The sequence below is a fragment of the Cupressus sempervirens genome, chromosome 6, assembly GCF_028749045.1.
Source record: "Cupressus sempervirens isolate cs-2001-9-10 chromosome 6, ASM2874904v1, whole genome shotgun sequence".
NCBI classification, from domain to species: domain Eukaryota; kingdom Viridiplantae; phylum Streptophyta; class Pinopsida; order Cupressales; family Cupressaceae; genus Cupressus; species Cupressus sempervirens.
The window spans coordinates 572,163,446-572,182,359 of record NC_143123.1 but is presented as its reverse complement, the minus strand read 5'-3'; the positions used below and the strand labels follow the sequence as shown (position 1 = coordinate 572,182,359).

Sequence of the window (18,914 nt, the reverse complement as noted above, 5' to 3'; positions counted from 1 at the left end):
CAAACCCTGCAGTTGTAGGGCCTATGACGTTAGCGGGTACTGTATACCCTTGTCGTCACAGTACCTGCGATGGCCAATACATTGTGATCGCAGTGGCATAGGGGCGTGGGTCTCGTCCCCCCCCACTTATGCATATTACTTTTTTTTAAATCGCATAAGCGATTTTCCATTCGGGTATGCGATTTCGATTTTATTAAAGTTTAACATTTTTTCAAAATGTTTTCGATTAAAGGTATGATATTTGATTAATTAAATAAATAAATATATATGTATATCTACATATGTATGTTTGTATGTATGTATATATATATATATATATATATATATATATAAAGGTATATATATGTATATATGTGTGTGTGTGTGTGTGTGTGTGTGTGTGTGTGCAGATTCAAAAATATAAACATGTATATACACAATATATAAATTCCAATTCTCATAATTTTCCTCTAAACCTTTGATCTCAAAATTTACTCAATAGTTTATCTAATGGCTTGGCTACAATTTAATCCCTAGCCCCGTGTTCTTTTCAGATCTATGCATATAAGATTCTCAAATAAATTTAGCTACCCATATTGAGAATGCATACAATTAGAATAGGAAAAATTCTCAGAAGACATATGGAAGACACGAAGAAGACAGGGAATGCAAGATGCGGAAATAGCATAAGTAAAATCACAAGAATCTATCCGGATTCTAATGCTAATTCACTCTTTCTCAGAAAACTCACAGAGCAAACTCCTCCCTTCTTCAGAGTTCTCGAGTCCTCCAATGCTCCAATTGCTCTCCAAACACTATGTCTAATCTTCTAGGAATGCCTGAATATAAAGAGCTCTAAGGAAGCATCTAGAATGCCTCTAGAAATAGCTAGAAGATGTCACCAAGTAAGCATGGGTCTTTTCCAACCTTCTAGATGAGTCATAGGGTTGTAGATACCATATGCTTAATTGATGCACTAACCCCTGTGTTGTTGACATATGAAAAATGAAAAGGTGCATTAACTCCCATGCAAGCTTATAACTCCAATTTACTTTTTATATAATTTCTATTTATAATTTATAACTTTCATTTTAATTTTTATAACTTTTATTATTATTATTTATTTATTACTTTATTATTTTATTATTATTAATTTTAATTTCTAATTTTCTTTTATTTAATACTTTTTTCTCAATTAATTCTCATTTAATTAATTATTATCAAAATATAAAATATCATGATATTTTATATTAATTTTCTCAAATAACTAATTAATTAATTAAATCTATTTATTAAGACTTAATTAATAGAAAATTCACTATAGACCTCCAAGATAAAGTATGAAAACCCATCATACAGAAATTCACACAAAACTAGTCTAAAGGGTTAAAAATAATGAATTATGTCATCCGACACATTCGGTGGGTGAAATATCTAGATACTTGTCCTACCTCACTAGGACAATTGGTTTAAGGGTTTGGGATTTGGACTAGAGAATTTATCTCCCTTCTCTTATCATTGAGATAGTATAATAGGGTACGCTCATCCTGGCAATTCAGGGAAGTCGATACTCGGTACCTGCAACCTGTAGAAAAACTATGCATGTACATACGGTATATATAATGCTAAGCTAAACAAACAATGGCAGGAAGTGGTGCATCGTGTAGATCCCGACTAAGCAGGTGACTACGACTCCCTTCCTTAACCATATCAGAAATGTCATACAATAAGAAAACACGCACACCATATACATGCAAGTATGGGGTAAGTATCCATAATAAAACACGTGAGATAATAAACCATCTAACTAATCATCAACAATAACTGAAAGCAATATAATGATCATCATGCATACATGAAATGTAAAGTCTAAATGATCTCTTCATATACCAACTGAATCCATAACATAATGTCTGATAGTCTCAAAACAAAACCACTAATCCATCAACATTAAACTAGTCTATCATAGTCTAATAAGGATAGCAACAATATGTCTAGAAAAGATGTGAACAAGGGTAGGCACTACATGCCCCCCTAACCCATCACCTGCAATGGTAGGCACAATGTCATAGTAGCGGACACTGCCAAGGAAAAAGTGTTGTCAAGGTCATGGACATTGCTAAGGTCATGGGTAAGCGATATGAAAGCGCTTTTTACTTTTGTCATTTTTTTAATATATAAAATATTTTTTATAATATCACTAATATTATTGTTATTATTACTATTTCATTAATGATTATTATATTAGTTAATTTAATAATTGTTATTATTATTAATAAAAAAAATATTATATATCATTTTATTAGTAATTTAAAATTTATTACTATTAATAATTAAATAATACTTAATAAATTTTTAATAATAATCTTTAATTATAAGGTGGTTGTAATAAAACTAAAATTATTTCTTTTAATAGATGTTTTAATAATTTTATCAAGGGAATTCTTTTCCAATTAAAATTTATGAGTGTTATTTTAAAAAATGGATTTATTTAATGGGAAAAATGTTTCTACACTAAGTAAACATGTTTTCTTTGTGAACTTGGAAACTTGAACCTTATTTGTAGACTAGATACATATGGTTTCGAAATGAATAATTTATGAAACTACTTTTGATGTGATGTATGTTAGTTTCATGTTTGTGTATAGGTTTGACTTAGAGCATTGACCAGTTTTGGACACTTGCTGATGGCACTCAAAATTGCATTCCCATTTTGAGTGTCTATTTCAAATTTTGAATACTTTGAGTCCCCTATGAATGTTTTTCATGCATATGTAACTAGTTGTCATTTCAAGGCTTACATAGTGTTTTAGTTGTTTAACACACTTCATTTGACATATGAATATGTTTTGTATTGATAAATTGACATTTTGAGCCATTTCATGAAGTCCTATTTTGTGTAATTTTCAAATCTGCATTTTTGCCCAAGTGTCAAATAGCAACAAGAAACCCAATTTGCCTTTGAATATCTTTAACTTAGAAGTTTTTTATGACCTACCACTTTAGGGATGTTTAATATGCATATCAAAGAACCTATGTTCCAGATTTCAAGTCATTTTGAGTCTATTTGACTAGGTTCTGAATCCCTCAAATTTGGTCATTTACTGATGTCATGCTAATATGAGTTGTTCAAAATTCTAGAAGACCCTGTTTGACCTGTTATAATTTTGACCCAATTGACCAAAATGATAAAATTCCTTTTGTGTTGCATTTTAGAGGTCATAGACTTACTATGTTTCAATTTTGATCTTATGACAAATTTGTTTGATCAATTTTCAAATGCGATTCCAAATGCAACTTGTAACATTTTACTAGTGTTAGTAAATTGTGATGTCATATCTCAAAATCCATGATAGGTGATATTGAATGGATTGTACCATTGTTTTTTCCTCTAAAACTACCTTAAGTGTGCCAGTTTGCAAGACTTGATGAATCTATTTGCACACTTTTCTATCAAGTGTTTCCAATCTAAAAATTTGAGTAGCCCACTTTGACCTTTTGCCAAATGCATCCTGTTATTTTTCATGAGCCTAAATTGTAGATTCATATTGTCCTTATGATAGTGAAAAAATGCCCCAGTTTTTCTTTTACCAAGTGCCTATTTGCCTAGTTTTCAAAGCCAAATCCAAACGTGTTTTATTGCTTTATGACATGTTTTCATGTAGGCAATTATGAGAGGTCAAATTTGACAATCAATATCTTCTGATTGATAATTCATCATGAGATGAGATTCAATAGGGTAAGAGATTGCAGAAAAAAGAATCAGTGTGTCAGTTCCTAGAGCCAAGTTATCTATTTGGATCATTTTTTAAGGCCAGCCAAAGGACTTCCTAACACATAATTGACAGTTTGCAAAAAGATGTAAAATGAGCTACAAACTCATTTTTAGTGGTCAAATTTGTTTCAAATTAGTGCTAGAGGATGAATGAGTTAGTTTTGTAGTTCAGTCATTTGGAAATAAATTTTTTTTTACCCAGACCCACTTTGGGGCCTGACTAATTATACCAGATTGATAAGATTGATGACAATGTTGGCTTTGATAGGTCAATGGATTCTTTGCAGGGAAGGTCTAATCAATATTATATTCACCTGACATTTGTTAATAAAAATGATAACATGGAGCTGAAGACTCAAGAATTGCCATATGAATCTGCAAGTTAGGAGAATATGAATGATGAGGAATTTAGTCAGCTACTAGGAATTTTGAATTATGATCCTTGTACCTCTTTTAGAGACTTCATGAATTCCTATTATGGAGATAAAAATGGATGTCCAATAGATGTTTCTATTTATACTTGTTTGATAATTGGTAGTGGCAATGCTGAGAATTTGGATCAATCCTATAAGTTGCTTCTAGAAATGAAAGAGAGAGGGATACCTCATGACTGCCAGATCTACAATGCTCTAATCAAAGTCATGGTGGATCTATATAAACTAGATGAAGTTGTTAAACTCTATGATGAGATGACATAATATGGATTCAAACCCACCATTCACACCTACAACATGCTTATGAAATTATATTTTAGCATGAGTAAATTTGAAAAGAGCTTTGATATATGGAAATAGATGGCTCAGAATGGATGCAGTCCTGATGTCAATTTGTACATTGTGCTTATTGGAGGACTTTTTAGGGAAGGGCGATCGTATGAGACATGCACCTACATTGAAAGAATGATTGAGAAGGGCATGAAGGCTCCTCATTTCAGTTATGATAAATTCCTTGCTAATTTTTCACAAGTAGCTAGGCCTCATTTATTTTATTGACTTAGAGAATAAATGAGATAAACAGGGAAGTTGGATGTTGTAGATGTGTTTGTTAAGCTCTCGCAGAAACTAGAAAAAAAAGCCAAGTAGAAGAACACGCATAATAGGGGAGAACCCGTGCTCAGGCAGTAGACAAGGGAGATCGCACATTTTTTAGCAAGCCATAGTAATAAGGTAGAAGTCACCATAAAAAAATGAAAAAATATGTAGGAGAATAGCCTTGCAAGGGTGGCACCCAGATATTTTGAAAGAAATTTGTATTTTTATTACAAATCGGTGGCAGGCATTGGAGAAACCATGTAGAGAATAGAGTAGACACTGTGGCTACTCTAGAATGAAGAACCACCCATGCCATCGAAGGAAGAATCCACATAAACATTGGAGAGATGCCACAGTTGAAGAGGGGAAGCCGTTTCAATGAGGAAACCATTTCAATACAGGGGCACAACATAAAGAAGAAGATGCCTAATTATCTTTAAAAACATTGAGTATGGTTTTGTTAAAAAACCTAAACCATATGAAAGCTTTTGGAATGAAGCAGAGCTGGTTAAAGGGAGGTTCCATGCAAGGAAGAAGCCACTAGTCGATAGGAGGAAGCCTCTGACTTTTCACCATGAGCAGAGGAGAGAAAATGCATTTAAAAGGATATATTCCACATTGAGTTGGTATAAAGATCTTTTAACATTTAAATTCAAAAGCACTCCCATGTTAAATGTCTAAGAGAAAAGCACTTTTGAAACATAGGCTTATGAATGGGGCCTGTGGTTGACTAGCTAGGCACAAAGACTAAGGGAAGTTTTTACCAAACCTCACAGGTAGGGAGGACATGTGTCATATTCTAGGAAGTACATCATGATTTCATGAGGAGGAGAGTGAAAGACCTCTAATGTTATGCCTAAATGATGCTATGACCACCCCAAGAGATCGAAAGGTAAAAAATCAATGTTTGAGATGCTACGATGTGCTTGAGTGGGAGGTAGAGTGTAAAGGCCTTACGCTCCTACGAATAGTGTAAGCATGTAAAGATAAAGTGAAGGGGTCTCGATGCTATGGGAGAAGGTTTGAAATATTAATAAAATATTAATGTGTTTATTGTATGCATAGGAAAATTTGAAGTATTTCAAATGTCTAAAATGGTGTGGGATCCACTGGGTAATGATGCTTGATTAAGAAATGGACACTTAGCATTGGTGGATTAGGCAGTAATGGCAGAGGGAAGTAAAATGAATATAAAATTAAAATATAAAACTGGTTCAACGCATGAAATTTTAAAATTCATAGATTTGAATGATTTTAAAGTTTTAAATAGTTTAACTATATAAACTTTTAAATTTTTCAATTTTAACTCTGTTCACAATTTGGGAGCTAGATTTTTAAATCAACTGTAGGAGGGAAATTTTAATCTAAAATATGTAGTGTAGCATACCGTTAGAACCAGGAAGAAATGAGCTATCCATTTTTGGAACTGGTTTTTACATAGGTGGTCACTGGTGCATGCTACAAGGGGTTTTGTCTTTTCAATAAGATGCTTAGTTACATGCAATGATTTCATCAATGCAGTTACAAAATTCAGTTGGGATGCATTTGATATGCTTTTTTGGCTCATTTTGTTCAAAATTTGATGCATAATGATGTGTTTTGCTACAAGTATTTCATAATTTGCTTGATTTTGATGTAATTTCTTAGAATTATTTGTCTTTTGCAATCAGTTATTATTTCCATCGAATATCTTAGATATTTTGTGCTTTTGAGAGCCAAAATGATGAAGATTTGATTTTGCAATTACAGAAAGAGATTAGAGAGATTATTTTAACTTCTTGAGGAGGTTTTCCAAGTGGACACATGTTAGAGGTAGAATAGATTTAAGAATTCACTTCCTCCTATATCTTTCTCTTTCTTTCTTCATTGTAAGGGTTCCAGTTTTACAGAAGTTTCTCACTACTGTGATACTAGGTTGGTAGTTTTCTCTGTGATACTAGCAGGGTTCAGTTTTCACCATGAAACCATGGTTGTTGTTGGTTTTCCTTCCTATCTAGTGAGCTACGATCTATTAGTGAAGGCCACACATCCACTCTTGTGTAGATTTTCATTTCATTTTCATGTATTCTTATTCTGAGATAATGGAAATTGATGCTAGATCATGTGAAGTATTTTGAGTTTCATTTAGTGTTACCAGTTTATGTACTCAGTCTTTCCAAGGATGAATATAAGAGGGGATTTACATAAATTATCTAGGTTATCTTATTCTATCTCTCGATTCTTCATATGCTATTAACTTTGAGATTGAGTGAATAAGGTTTTCTTTTGACTCAAGGAGTTAAGTAAATGCTTTAATGTTCTGATAAGGTTTCTGGTTGTATGAAGGGGATATTTCATAAGAATGGAATTTGGAAATTTTAGTTGAAAAACTTAATTGTAAAGCAATCAAGTTAGGTCATCTTTCTGGTAATGACTCTTTGTTTCAATGGGTAAGGCACTAATCACTAAGTCAGATGCAAGCTGATCTGAATGTCATTTGTACAAATCATTTTAATCAAATAAATTTAGTATTTCAAATTTTGTAGTGGGTTGAAAATAATGAACCCTCACTTATCTTATGAGTTCATAGGTTATGATTTGTAGCTATTTTGTTCCTATGTTATTGCACAAGTATTAGAAGACAAAAGGGTTTCATCTACTATTATCAAGTTCAATTTTTTGTTTAATTACACTGGTACCATATATCAGAATGTCAAGGTTAACATATCTAGGTCGTACAGGGCTTGAAGTGAAGAAGGAGTTATACCTTATAGTTGGCCCAAGACTACAATCGAGTTTATCCATCATAGGAATTTGCTAGCCTTAGATGCATTGGTCTAGTTTCTTGGTTGTTTTCAAAACTATTAAATCAAGAGCCAACACTTGCCAAAGGCATGGGAATTATTATTTTGTGATGTCATGTGATTTCATTTTTTTTGATGTAAAATTTGATTTATGGATTAATATCTATATTGTGATTTTATTTGTGAAATCTGCAAGTTTCAATCAGTTATCTTTTGGTGCTTTCTAGTTGCTTGAATAAGAACTGATGTTTGTTATTGTGATCTTATGAGACTTTCTACTATTTTGAGTTTAGGGTGGGTTGTCTTTATGTCTGTTGGGAAGTGGCTTACAATGGAGGTTGGAGTCCTAAAGAGGCTACCTAGGTAACCCATTGTAGGTTTCTTTAATAAGTGATAAAATTTCATTTAATTAGTTTAAAATGAATTAAAAGGAGTTAGTGGATTTTTTGAGCCCATACCTTGAGTGCTAATATAGGCTAGGATAGGAGTAGAGAGGATGTTTTCTTGTGACCTTTCCTCTTTAGTATTCATTGTCTATACAAAAGGATGTTGATGCTACATAGATTCATGAGGGGGCTGAAGTCCAAAGAGGCTACTAGGGTAACCTGAGATTTGACTCATGTGATGACACTTGCCCACTTACATAGTAGATTTCCTATGTGTCTTTGTTACCTCTAGGTTTAGATGCCATTTGTGTCTTGGTACCTTTGAGATAGATTGCTATAATGTTTTCCTTGACCTAGATGTTAGTCATGATTTTTGGGACTCTTATCCATTTGGAACTTGAGACTATCTCCATAGCCTAATGGGAGTGGGTCATTTAGGTTCCACAAGGTCAAGTGATAGTTCTTTTCTTATACCATTGATATTTGGTAGCTAGATGTTGTTGTTGGATTTCCTTGTGCACTTATTTCTTTCATTTTTATCTTGTGTTTTCTAATGGATGGTTATATGTTTTTGTACTATATTTGATGTTTAGAGATCTTATGAGATGATGTATTTTATTCATGATGTATATTCTTTGAGATTTTCATACCATGTAACTTTTACAGTGGATGATTATGCATTCTAATTTTTCCAAGTGACATCTTATGTAATTGTATATTATTTAATTGGATTCATACTTGTAGTTATTCTATGAGGTGGAATTATTATGTAACGGATTTAGTGGTAATGAAACTTATGAATGTGATTCAATCTCATCAAGTAATGATTAAGAGATATAATATGTTTAGAAAAATTTTGTATGTATGTTAGTTATTTCTTTCACTATATTATTTTTTTTTGTTATTATCTTTATAAAAAAAATGTTTGGAAAACTTAGTGAAACTTTAGGTTAATTTCTTTTGGGTTTCCTAGTAGGGTGTTAGATCTAGTATCAAAGCCCGAGTTTATACATTGGGAGCTCTAGGTATATTGGAATGCTACTAGATGACAACTAGTTAAATTGAAATGAAACTTAAACTACTATATGTATCTTCTTTAACTTGAACACTTGAACTTCAAATTGAAGTGTAAAACCTAGAAATAGACAAAATAGGAATTGATCTTGTATTGTATTGAAAACATGTTCTTATATATATATACCTTATGTAGTATGTTATTAATGTTAGAATTCTTTGGTTTTAGTGTAAATACTTCATTACTATTTACACTTTACTTAAGTTTAGTTAGGTTAATGCATTATTTTATTATTTAGCCACCTAAGAGTATGCGTACTCATATGAGTTGTCTTATTGACAATACATGAGTTAGCAACTCTTTTATGCACATGCTATCTACAACAAAGGAGTTAGCATCTAATTTAAGCACTTGGTGTCTACAAAATCTCTATACAAGATATTCCTTGTCATACTTATTCTCTCATTAATGCATGTACATTCATGCATAATGGAGGATAATCCACTTCTAGTGGACATGTGCTTAGTTGTTGAGCATATCTCTTCACTAACTCCTAGTCATTCTACAAGCATCCTAGAGGCCTTTATATACATGCACTTCTAGTGTGTATAAAATAATCTGAGAAAATTAGACATTATTCATTTTAAAATTGATATTATGATCATACATCATTTGGTCTATATTGTGCTTTGTCTTGTGTTTCTTGATCTTGGCTTTATTTTTCCCTAAGGAAATTTTTTACATGGTATTAGAGCTATACTAAATTCTTACTTTTAGAATAATTAAGAGCGGGGAGGGGGGGGGAGGGGGGGAGGGGGTTGAATCAATTATTCAAGGTCTAGATGTATAAAGAAAATTTTTCTCTTAGCTTAGTGAAACCATAAAATATTGATATTTGTGCATCCATCCATGCAATCACTAAAACTTGTAAGTTACTATTAAATCAACTTGTAGAAATATAAACATGAAACATAAAAGATTCATCTACACACTTGACACAATGATTTAACATGGAAACCAAATTTGGAAAATACCACCAATAACATGCTACTCTTTTTCACTCTTCTAAAGTGATGCCCTATGAAAGGCCAACCCTATTAAAGGTCACAACACACACCGTTAAATGTGACCTGGTTAAGGGATTTCAATCACCCTATTAGAAGTGAGTTGTGTTAGAGGAATTTAGGCCATTCACTTGTAATGCCACCTAGTTAAAGGATTTACAAATGATTATTAGGTCAGCCTTAATCCAAAGGATTTACCCTAAACTAGAATGGTTAGAGAGTAATAGTAGAGCTTTGATCTAATATAACTTACAACTTCTCTTGCAGATTATAGATAATTTTTTAGTCCTCAATTCTTCTTGGCTTTCATACTTTGTAGTTCTAATAGCTTTTTCACCCTTCAAGCATATATCTCCTTAATCCTTCTTGCTTAGCATACCAATGCAGTCACCTTTCATGTCACTTGATGAAGCAGAGTCCTTGACTTCATGTCTTCCTTCTTTTCTCTATTCTTTCCTTTTCTTCTCTAACCATCTCTTCTTTACTTCATGACTAGACATTCCTATAAATAGGAAATTAAGATAATTTTTCATTTTCATCATTTATTTAAGGGTTTGGATGAATTAGGTAGGATACAATGTATCTACCTCATTTTTCATTTTTCTTCTAGATACTTATCCTAGAATCCATTTGAATTCACCTAGAAATGTTTTACCTCAAATTTTGTGCCACCAACTCATCAACCTTATCTTCCACCTAGTTCACTAACTTTAATAAAAGAAACTTTTTGACTTAGATTCAATGAATCTTTGATCTTTTAAATAATGCATTAGCTCAACATTATGAATCTATTGATGCTTGACACATATTGTGTTGCTCAACATCAACTATGAAATCACTTAGCATCAACTATTTTAGTCAGCATACACTTGAATTTTTTTTTACTCAGCTCCAACTGAATTTTAGCTTAGATTGCATTAACTTTTCTCGGCACCTACTAACAACTCAGTCAAGCCTTGTAGACAATCTTTATGTAACTTGTTCTTCTAAAGTTTCTAAGTGTAACCAGCTTTTGTAACCTCAAGTAGATTTTTAATACATCATATCATCATTGTATTAACTAATACTTGTACTTCATTACATAATCATAACTCAACCTTTCCTCTAGGTGCTATTGCTACATCTTATTGATCAAATCCTCTTTATCAATCAACTAAGTGATAGTACTTGAATCTTATAAGAAATTATCTTACTAGCAAATAGAAGGTTTGACATTAGTAACAAAACAATAATTTAATCACATTTTCCACTTCAACAATCTCCCTCTTTCAATAATCTCTTTCAGCAATGATCTTTTCAATTAGATCTCAATAATCTCCCTCTTTAGCATTGATGGAAAACCAAACTAATCAACAAAGTCACCTAAATAGTAAAACACTTTGTTCAACCAAACTGACCAAGTTAAAACAATAAGACTATACCAAAAAGAAAACTTGTATTGAAATGTCTCCCTCTATCAACAACTTCCATCTTCTGATTAGGTTACAAAATTTTTTCTTATGACTCCCTCTGAGTTTCTTCTTGTAACTCATGCTTACTTGGTAGATTAAGAGTTTCCCCCCTTCATTATTATATATCTTCCTTAGCATACATGTGTTTTCTTTTGATTAGAAACATCAATAATTAACTCCCTCTAAGATAACAATCTCTTGATATCTCTTGATATCTTCCTCTGATATACTTTCTCCTTTCTGATTAGTCAAATATCTCTTGTAACTCCCTCTAATGATGATCAATTTAATGTTCTTTCTCCCTCTTTGACAATAATGCCAAAGACATATCATCTTTTCATCTTGACATACAAATTTAGATTTTTGCAATTTCTCCAATTTCTCCCTCTCTCACCTTGCTTGTGACTATTTTGGAGTTTTAGAATTTTGATTACTTCAAACATCTCCTAAAGTAAGATCCTCTGTATCAATTTCTAACATTTGACAATGAACTTTTTTTTGATGTAGGGAAGTCCTCTTGTTACTTAGATAGTCTTTAATAGGGGTATCACCCCTAATTTACCTCTTAGATATTTATGCACATCCTTAGGCAATGGTTTTGTGAAGATATCAATAATTTTCCCCTTTATGTTAACATATTCCATCTTTACCTCTTTATCTTCAACTTGCTCTCTCAAGTAATGATACTTGATTGCAATGTGCTTTGTCTTAGTATGCATCACTGAATTCTTTGATATATTGATAACATTTGTATTATCACAATAAAGTATCATTGGCTCCATGATCTCTTCCTTCATCATTTTGAGTAGCTTCTTGATCCATACAATGTTTGTGTAGTTTATAGTAGCAATGATAATTTAGCTTCAACAATAGACTGTGAGGTACAACTTTGTTTCTTACTAGTCCATGTAACTAGTCTCTTGCCTAAGAAAAGTGCTCCTCCACTAGTGCTTTTTCTATCATCTATGTTGCCAACGTAGTTAGTATAAGTATAGGCTCTCAAGTCAAAATTTTCATTCTTCTTATAGTATAGGCCAAACTCTTCTATTTTGTTCAAGTATCTCATTATTGTTTTCACAACCATTAAATGATTCTCTCTGGGATCTCTAGAAAATATTACAAGTATCCCTATAGATAATGCAATATCAAGTCTACTATATACAACATATTGAAACTTTCTAATCATAGACCTATATAGTGCTTGATTCATTTCAATAGAATCATCATTCTTTGACAGTTTGTGTCCTGTCACCATAGGTGTACTTACCGGTTTGAAATCCTCCAGTCCAAAAGTTTTCAATATTTATTTGATGTACTTTGACTAAGTGATAAATATACCATACTTCTTCTAATATACTTACAATCCCACAAAGAATTTGATCTCTCCAAACATTTACATTTCATATTCATGCTTCATCTAATTTGCAAAATCCTTCCATAAACCATTTTGACCTCCAAATATTATATCATTAAAAATAATAGAATACCTTTACCTTTCTCTATCTTTATGTATAGATTGTTGTTATCATCATTTATTTCAAATCCAACCTTCACAAGATACTTATGAAGTCTCTCATACTATGCTCTTGGTGCTTGTTTCAAACCATATAGAGCTTTGCGCAGTCTACATACCATATTCTTATTGTTATCATCAAAAAATCCTTCTGGTTGTTCTATGTAAACTTCTTCTTCTAATATGCCATTCAAAAATGCAGATTTAACATCCATCGAATAGACTTTGAATCCTTTGTATGTAGCATAAGCAAGTAGATTTTTTACTCCTTCCAATCTTGCAACAGGGGAAAATGTCTCTCCATAGTCAATTCCTTCTTCTTGTGCATATCCTTTGCAAACCAATATTGCTTTGTTCCTTGTGATTTCACTATTTTCATCTAGCTTGTTTCTAAATACCCACTTGGTGCCAATCACATTTTTGTTTTTTGGTCTAGGAACTAGACTCCATGTTTTGTTCTTCTCTATTTTTTCAATCTCTTCTTCAATGGCTTTGCACCAGTCAAAATCTTCTAATGCATCTTTTACTATCTTGGGTTCCTTCATGCTTAGAAAACATGATTCACTTCTCAATCTATTTCTTTTCATTGGTCTCACATCTTTTTTCCAATGATTTGATCAACAGAATGATATCTTTTGACATATTTGGACAATCTTGGCTCAGCTCTTATTTCTTCATTTTTTCATTTAGCTTTAGAGTCACTATGTATATCTCTATCAAGTATTTTAGAATCTCTTTCATGTATACTAATTTTAGAATTAGATGCAACTCCTTCAATATGTAACTTGACATCTAAATGCAACTTGGTTCTTGAATTCAATTCGGCATTCATAAGATATGACTCATTAGTCACTAAAACATGTTGTTAGTTTCCAACTTGATTTGGAGCATCTTCTTTAGCAGACATTCCTTCATAAAAGTATACAAATGATTTGTATTCTTTTGTCTTTTTCATAGGTTTTTCATTATGTACTTTTTTATATTCATCAAAATTCACATTTTTACTATCCACAATTTTGTTAGTGTTAGTATTCAAAAACTTGTATGCTTTACTTCTTGTGGAGTAGCCAAGGAATATACCTTCTTCACTCTTTGCATTAAGCTTACCATTCCTAACATTTTTAAGAATGTAACATTTGCTTCCAAATACCTTAAAGTATTTTACATTGGGTGAGTATCCATACCATAGTTCAAAAGGTGTTCAATGAGTACCTTTCTTGATTTTCACACGGTTAAGGGTATAGATAGTTGTGCTTACAGCTTCTCTCCAATATTTCATATCAATATTCTTTTCCATCATGAATGTTCTGGCACTATCCATTATTTATTTATTTCTTCTTTTAGCAATCCCATTTTGTGGAGGGGTTCTAGGTGCAGATGTTTGTCTTTTGATTCCTCTATCATTACAAAACATTTCAAACTCATTTGATGTGAATTCTCCTCCTCTATCTGATCTCAAACATTTCATACTTTTACCTATTTCTTTCTCAACTCTTGCTAAGTACCACTTAAACATTTGAAAAGCATCAGATTTTTATTTTAGAAACATGATAGTCATCATTTTAGAATACTAATCTACAAATAACATTATGTACTTGTCTCCCTCGTAGCTCTGCACATCAATTGGTCCACACAAGTCAATATGAACAATCTCTATTATCTCTTTAGAGGTATAATTTTTTCTCTTAAAACTTGACTTTGTCATTTTTCTTAGCTGACATTGTTTGCATATCATATTATCAGGATTTTTCAACTTAGGCAAATCTCTAACTTTCTTCATGTTACTGATACTAACTAAGTTATCAAAGTTAACATGACATAACCTTTTGTGTCATAGTCATACATCATCAAATTTCAAAACAAGACAAGTAGAATCCTCTATATCGAGATAAAATAGATTACTTCTAGTTTGATCACCTTTTCCAATTAGTTTCCCATTTGTGTCATATATCTTAATAGTCTTGTTTTCAAATTCAACCTTATATCCCAAATTGTGTAGTTGTGACACACTCAATAGAGTATAGTTTATTCCTTCAACATAGTAAGCATTGCCACATGAAATCTTATCTATGAGTTTGATACAACCCTTTTCATTTATCAAACATGGTGTATCATTACCAAATCTTAGATTATTTCCATCATAATAGCTTAAGGTAATGAACTTACTTTTGTCTCCAGTCATTTGATGTGGGCATCCATTGTCAATGATCCATTTTCCATTTTTGTTCACACAAGTCACAAGTGCAGTTGCCTCTTCTTCATTAGATTCATCCTTCATTGCAACATAAACCACTTCATCATCAGGTTCATCAAAATAATCCTCTTCAAAAATGTAGAAATTTTTGCCTTTGTCTTTGTAATCCTTGTTGTCTTCATTTCTTCTACCTTTATATTTATCACTACCTCTATTGTTTTTCTTCTCTAGACATCTAGCAACAATATGACCAATCTCATTGCAATTGAAACAAATTATAGGTAACTTACCTTTGAACTTGCCTTTTCCTCTATGGAATCTTCTTGCTAGTAGTGCTTCTAGTTGTTCAACATCTTCTTCATCTGTATCACTATCACTAGACACATGTTTTATCTTTCCTTTCTTCTTCTGCTTCTTTTCATCAAAATCTTTCAATAACAATTCAGCCTTGAAAGTAGATTCAAGATTCTCAAGTTTGTAATTATCAAAGTTAGATAGCTCAAAAGAAATGAGTCTACCTACCAAACCTTCAAGAGTAAGATTATTTCCATGAATACATCTCAATTCTTGGATCGCAAAAACTCTAATAGCATAAATAGGCAATAGTGTTCTTCAAAATTTTCTTAAAATAGTATCTTCATCTATATGACCAATAGCTCCTCTTATTACACTAACAACTTCTTTTATTCTAGCAACATATTGAGAAATATTCTCACCTTCTTCCATTCCCATATCATCAACCTTACCTCTAAGACTCTCAGATTTGGCTCCTTGAACATTTATGTCTCCTCCATAGATAGTGTGTAGGGCATCCCATATTTTCTTTATAGTGTCATAGCCTTTGATATCATCAAATTTGGCAAATCTTAGAGCAGAGGCAATCTCTAACATTGCCTAATTGTGTTTCTTCTTCTTCATATCTTCAGTAGTTGGAACTCCAATACAATCAACATTTTCCACTATGATGGTAGATTTTTGCATGATCTCATAGTCCTCCAAGATGTAGCTTCATCAAAATTTACCATGCATGAAATATATCTCTATTAAGCTTGGGTACATCTCTTTTTGACATCTTGATCTTTGTGCTGCTAGTACCTTCAAACTAGTCCTCTTTAGTAGATGGCTTTGATACCAATTATTGGAATTTTATAGAATAACTAAGATGGTGGGTGAATTAGTTATTCAAGGTAAAGATGACAAAAAAAACTTCTCTCTTAGCGTAGTGAACCCATAAAACATTCATATCTATGCATGCATCCATGCAATCACTAAAACTTGTAGGTTATTGTTAAATCAACTTCTAAAAATGTAAACATGAAACATAATAGATTTATCAACACACTTGACACAATGATTTAATGTGGAAACCCAATTTCAGAAAAACCACCAGTAGCATGCTACTCTTTTTCACTCTTCTAAAGTGATGCCCTATGAAAGGCCAACCCTATTAAAGGTTACAACACACACTATTAAATGTGACCCAATTAAGGGATTTCAATCACCCTTTTAGAAGTGAGTCTTGTTAGAGGACTTTAGGCCATTCACCTGGAATGCCACCCAATTAAAGGATTTAAAAATGACTCTTAGGTCAACCTTAATCCAAAACATTTACTCTAAATTGATACAATTGTTAGAGAGCAACAATAGAGCTTTGATCTGACATAACTTACAACTTCTCTTATAGATTAGAGATCACTATTTAGTCCTCATTTTTTCTTGGCTTTCATACTTTGTAGTTCTGAAAACTTGTTCACACTTCAAGCATACATCTCCTTAAGCCTTCTTTCTTAGAATGTCAATGCAGTCACTTTTTCATTCACTTGATGAAGCTAAGTCCTTGACTTCCTATCTTATTTCTTTTCTCTATTGTTTACTTGTCTTCTTTGACCCTCTGTTCTTCTTTTCTTTGTGACCAGACATTCCTACAAATAGGAAATTAAGATACTTTTTTTGTTTTCATCATTCATTTTAGGGTTTGGATGGATTAGGTAGGATATAGTGTATCTACCTCATATTCCATTGTTCATCTAGACACTTGTCATAGAATCCATTTCAATTTTCCTAGAAATGGTTTACCTCATATTATGTGACACCAACTCATTAACCTTATCTTCCACCTAGGTCACAAACTTTAAGGAAAAAAACTTGTCAACTCATATCCGATGAATCTTTGATCTTTTAAATAATGCAACAACTCAACATTATCAATCTTTTGATGCTCGACACATACTACATTGCTCGACATCAACTATGAAATCACTTAGCATCAATTGTTTTACTTGGCATACATTTTTTTTTTTTAATCGAATCTAACTAATTTTCTATTTGGCTTGCACTAACTTTTCTCGACACCTACTAACAACTTGGTCAAGCTTGGAAGATAGTCTTTATGTAACTTGTTCTTCTAAATTTTCTAAGTGTAACCAGCCTTTGTAACCTCAAGTAGATTATTAATATATCATATCATCATTGTCTTAATTTATCATTGTACTTCATTACATAATCATAACTCAACCTTTCCTCTAGGTGCTATTTTTACATCTTATAGATCAAATCCTCTTCATCAATCAATGAAGTGATAGTACTTGAATCTTATGAGCAATTATCTTATCAACAAATAGCAAGTTTGACATCAATTGTAAAACAATGATTGAAACACATTTTCTACTTCAAAAATCTCCCTCTTTCAATAATCTCTTTTAGTAATGAACTTTTCAATCAGATCTCAATAATTAATGATATTTTATCATCTCATTATTCTTTCTTGGATATTACTATAGGATGGTATCTATGACTAGATCAATAGTTAGAGGTTGTAGCTTAGGTCATAGTAGAGGTTGTGGATGAGGCAAGGATGTCAGTGTACATGAGTCTGGCCATGAGAGCTTGGTTTAGGAAGGGAATTAGGAGGAACACAATGAGGATAACCAAGGTGATTTAGAGGATTCTAATTTGAGATGAATGATGAGGATGATCTTAGAGAATCTACCTCCTACTTAGGGTGTAGATCAGGAAGAATCATACCATGTAGGTAATGAGTAAAGGTGGAGGTCTAAGATTCCTCTAGGAGACCTACATGGTGACAAATAGATACCAATTAAGGTTTCTTGGATGAAGGATGTAAAGAGGTCCAAAATTAAACCTTTCAGTAGGATTGTTTTAGGATATGTGGGAAAGTAGTAGTTAATTGCTTTAGACATGTATTTTTCTATACAAAAATTTGACTCTAATGTCAAAGCATGGTTTTTCATCACCCACCTTGAACTCTTTGGAGCTACATGGTGGAACATTGAAGAAAATAATCTTGGAGTTAATATGAACACTATTACATGGGAGTTATTCCTTGAGAGCTTCCATGAGTGTTTTGTACCAGAGGAATCACATCAGGAAAGAGTAGAGAGAAGATGAATTTCACAATCTATGATAGCATACGATGGTTGTGGTAGAGTATGAGCATAAATTCTATGAGCTTATGCCATATGCAGGGATCAATGATTGCTCACCTCTGATGGTATAACATTTTATTCATTGCATGAATACATAGTTGATTAGAGGAGTTAACATATTCCATCCTAAAACTCTCAAGGATGTGATGCATCAAGAAATACTTATAGATTAAAACATTACTCTAGGACATGGTGATTTTGTGGGAGAACTTCTAGCATGAGGGTCTAAAGGTAATCAAAGCATAGTGGAAATAGGAAGCCTCCTTATCCTAAGGAA

General features: G+C 32.3%; 1 pseudogene; it reads left to right on the top strand.

The window, feature by feature from the left end:
• The first annotated feature begins 4,218 nt into the window (after positions 1-4,218).
• Positions 4,219-4,836, top strand: LOC149553551 (uncharacterized; annotated as a pseudogene).
• The last annotated feature ends 14,078 nt before the right edge of the window (positions 4,837-18,914 follow it).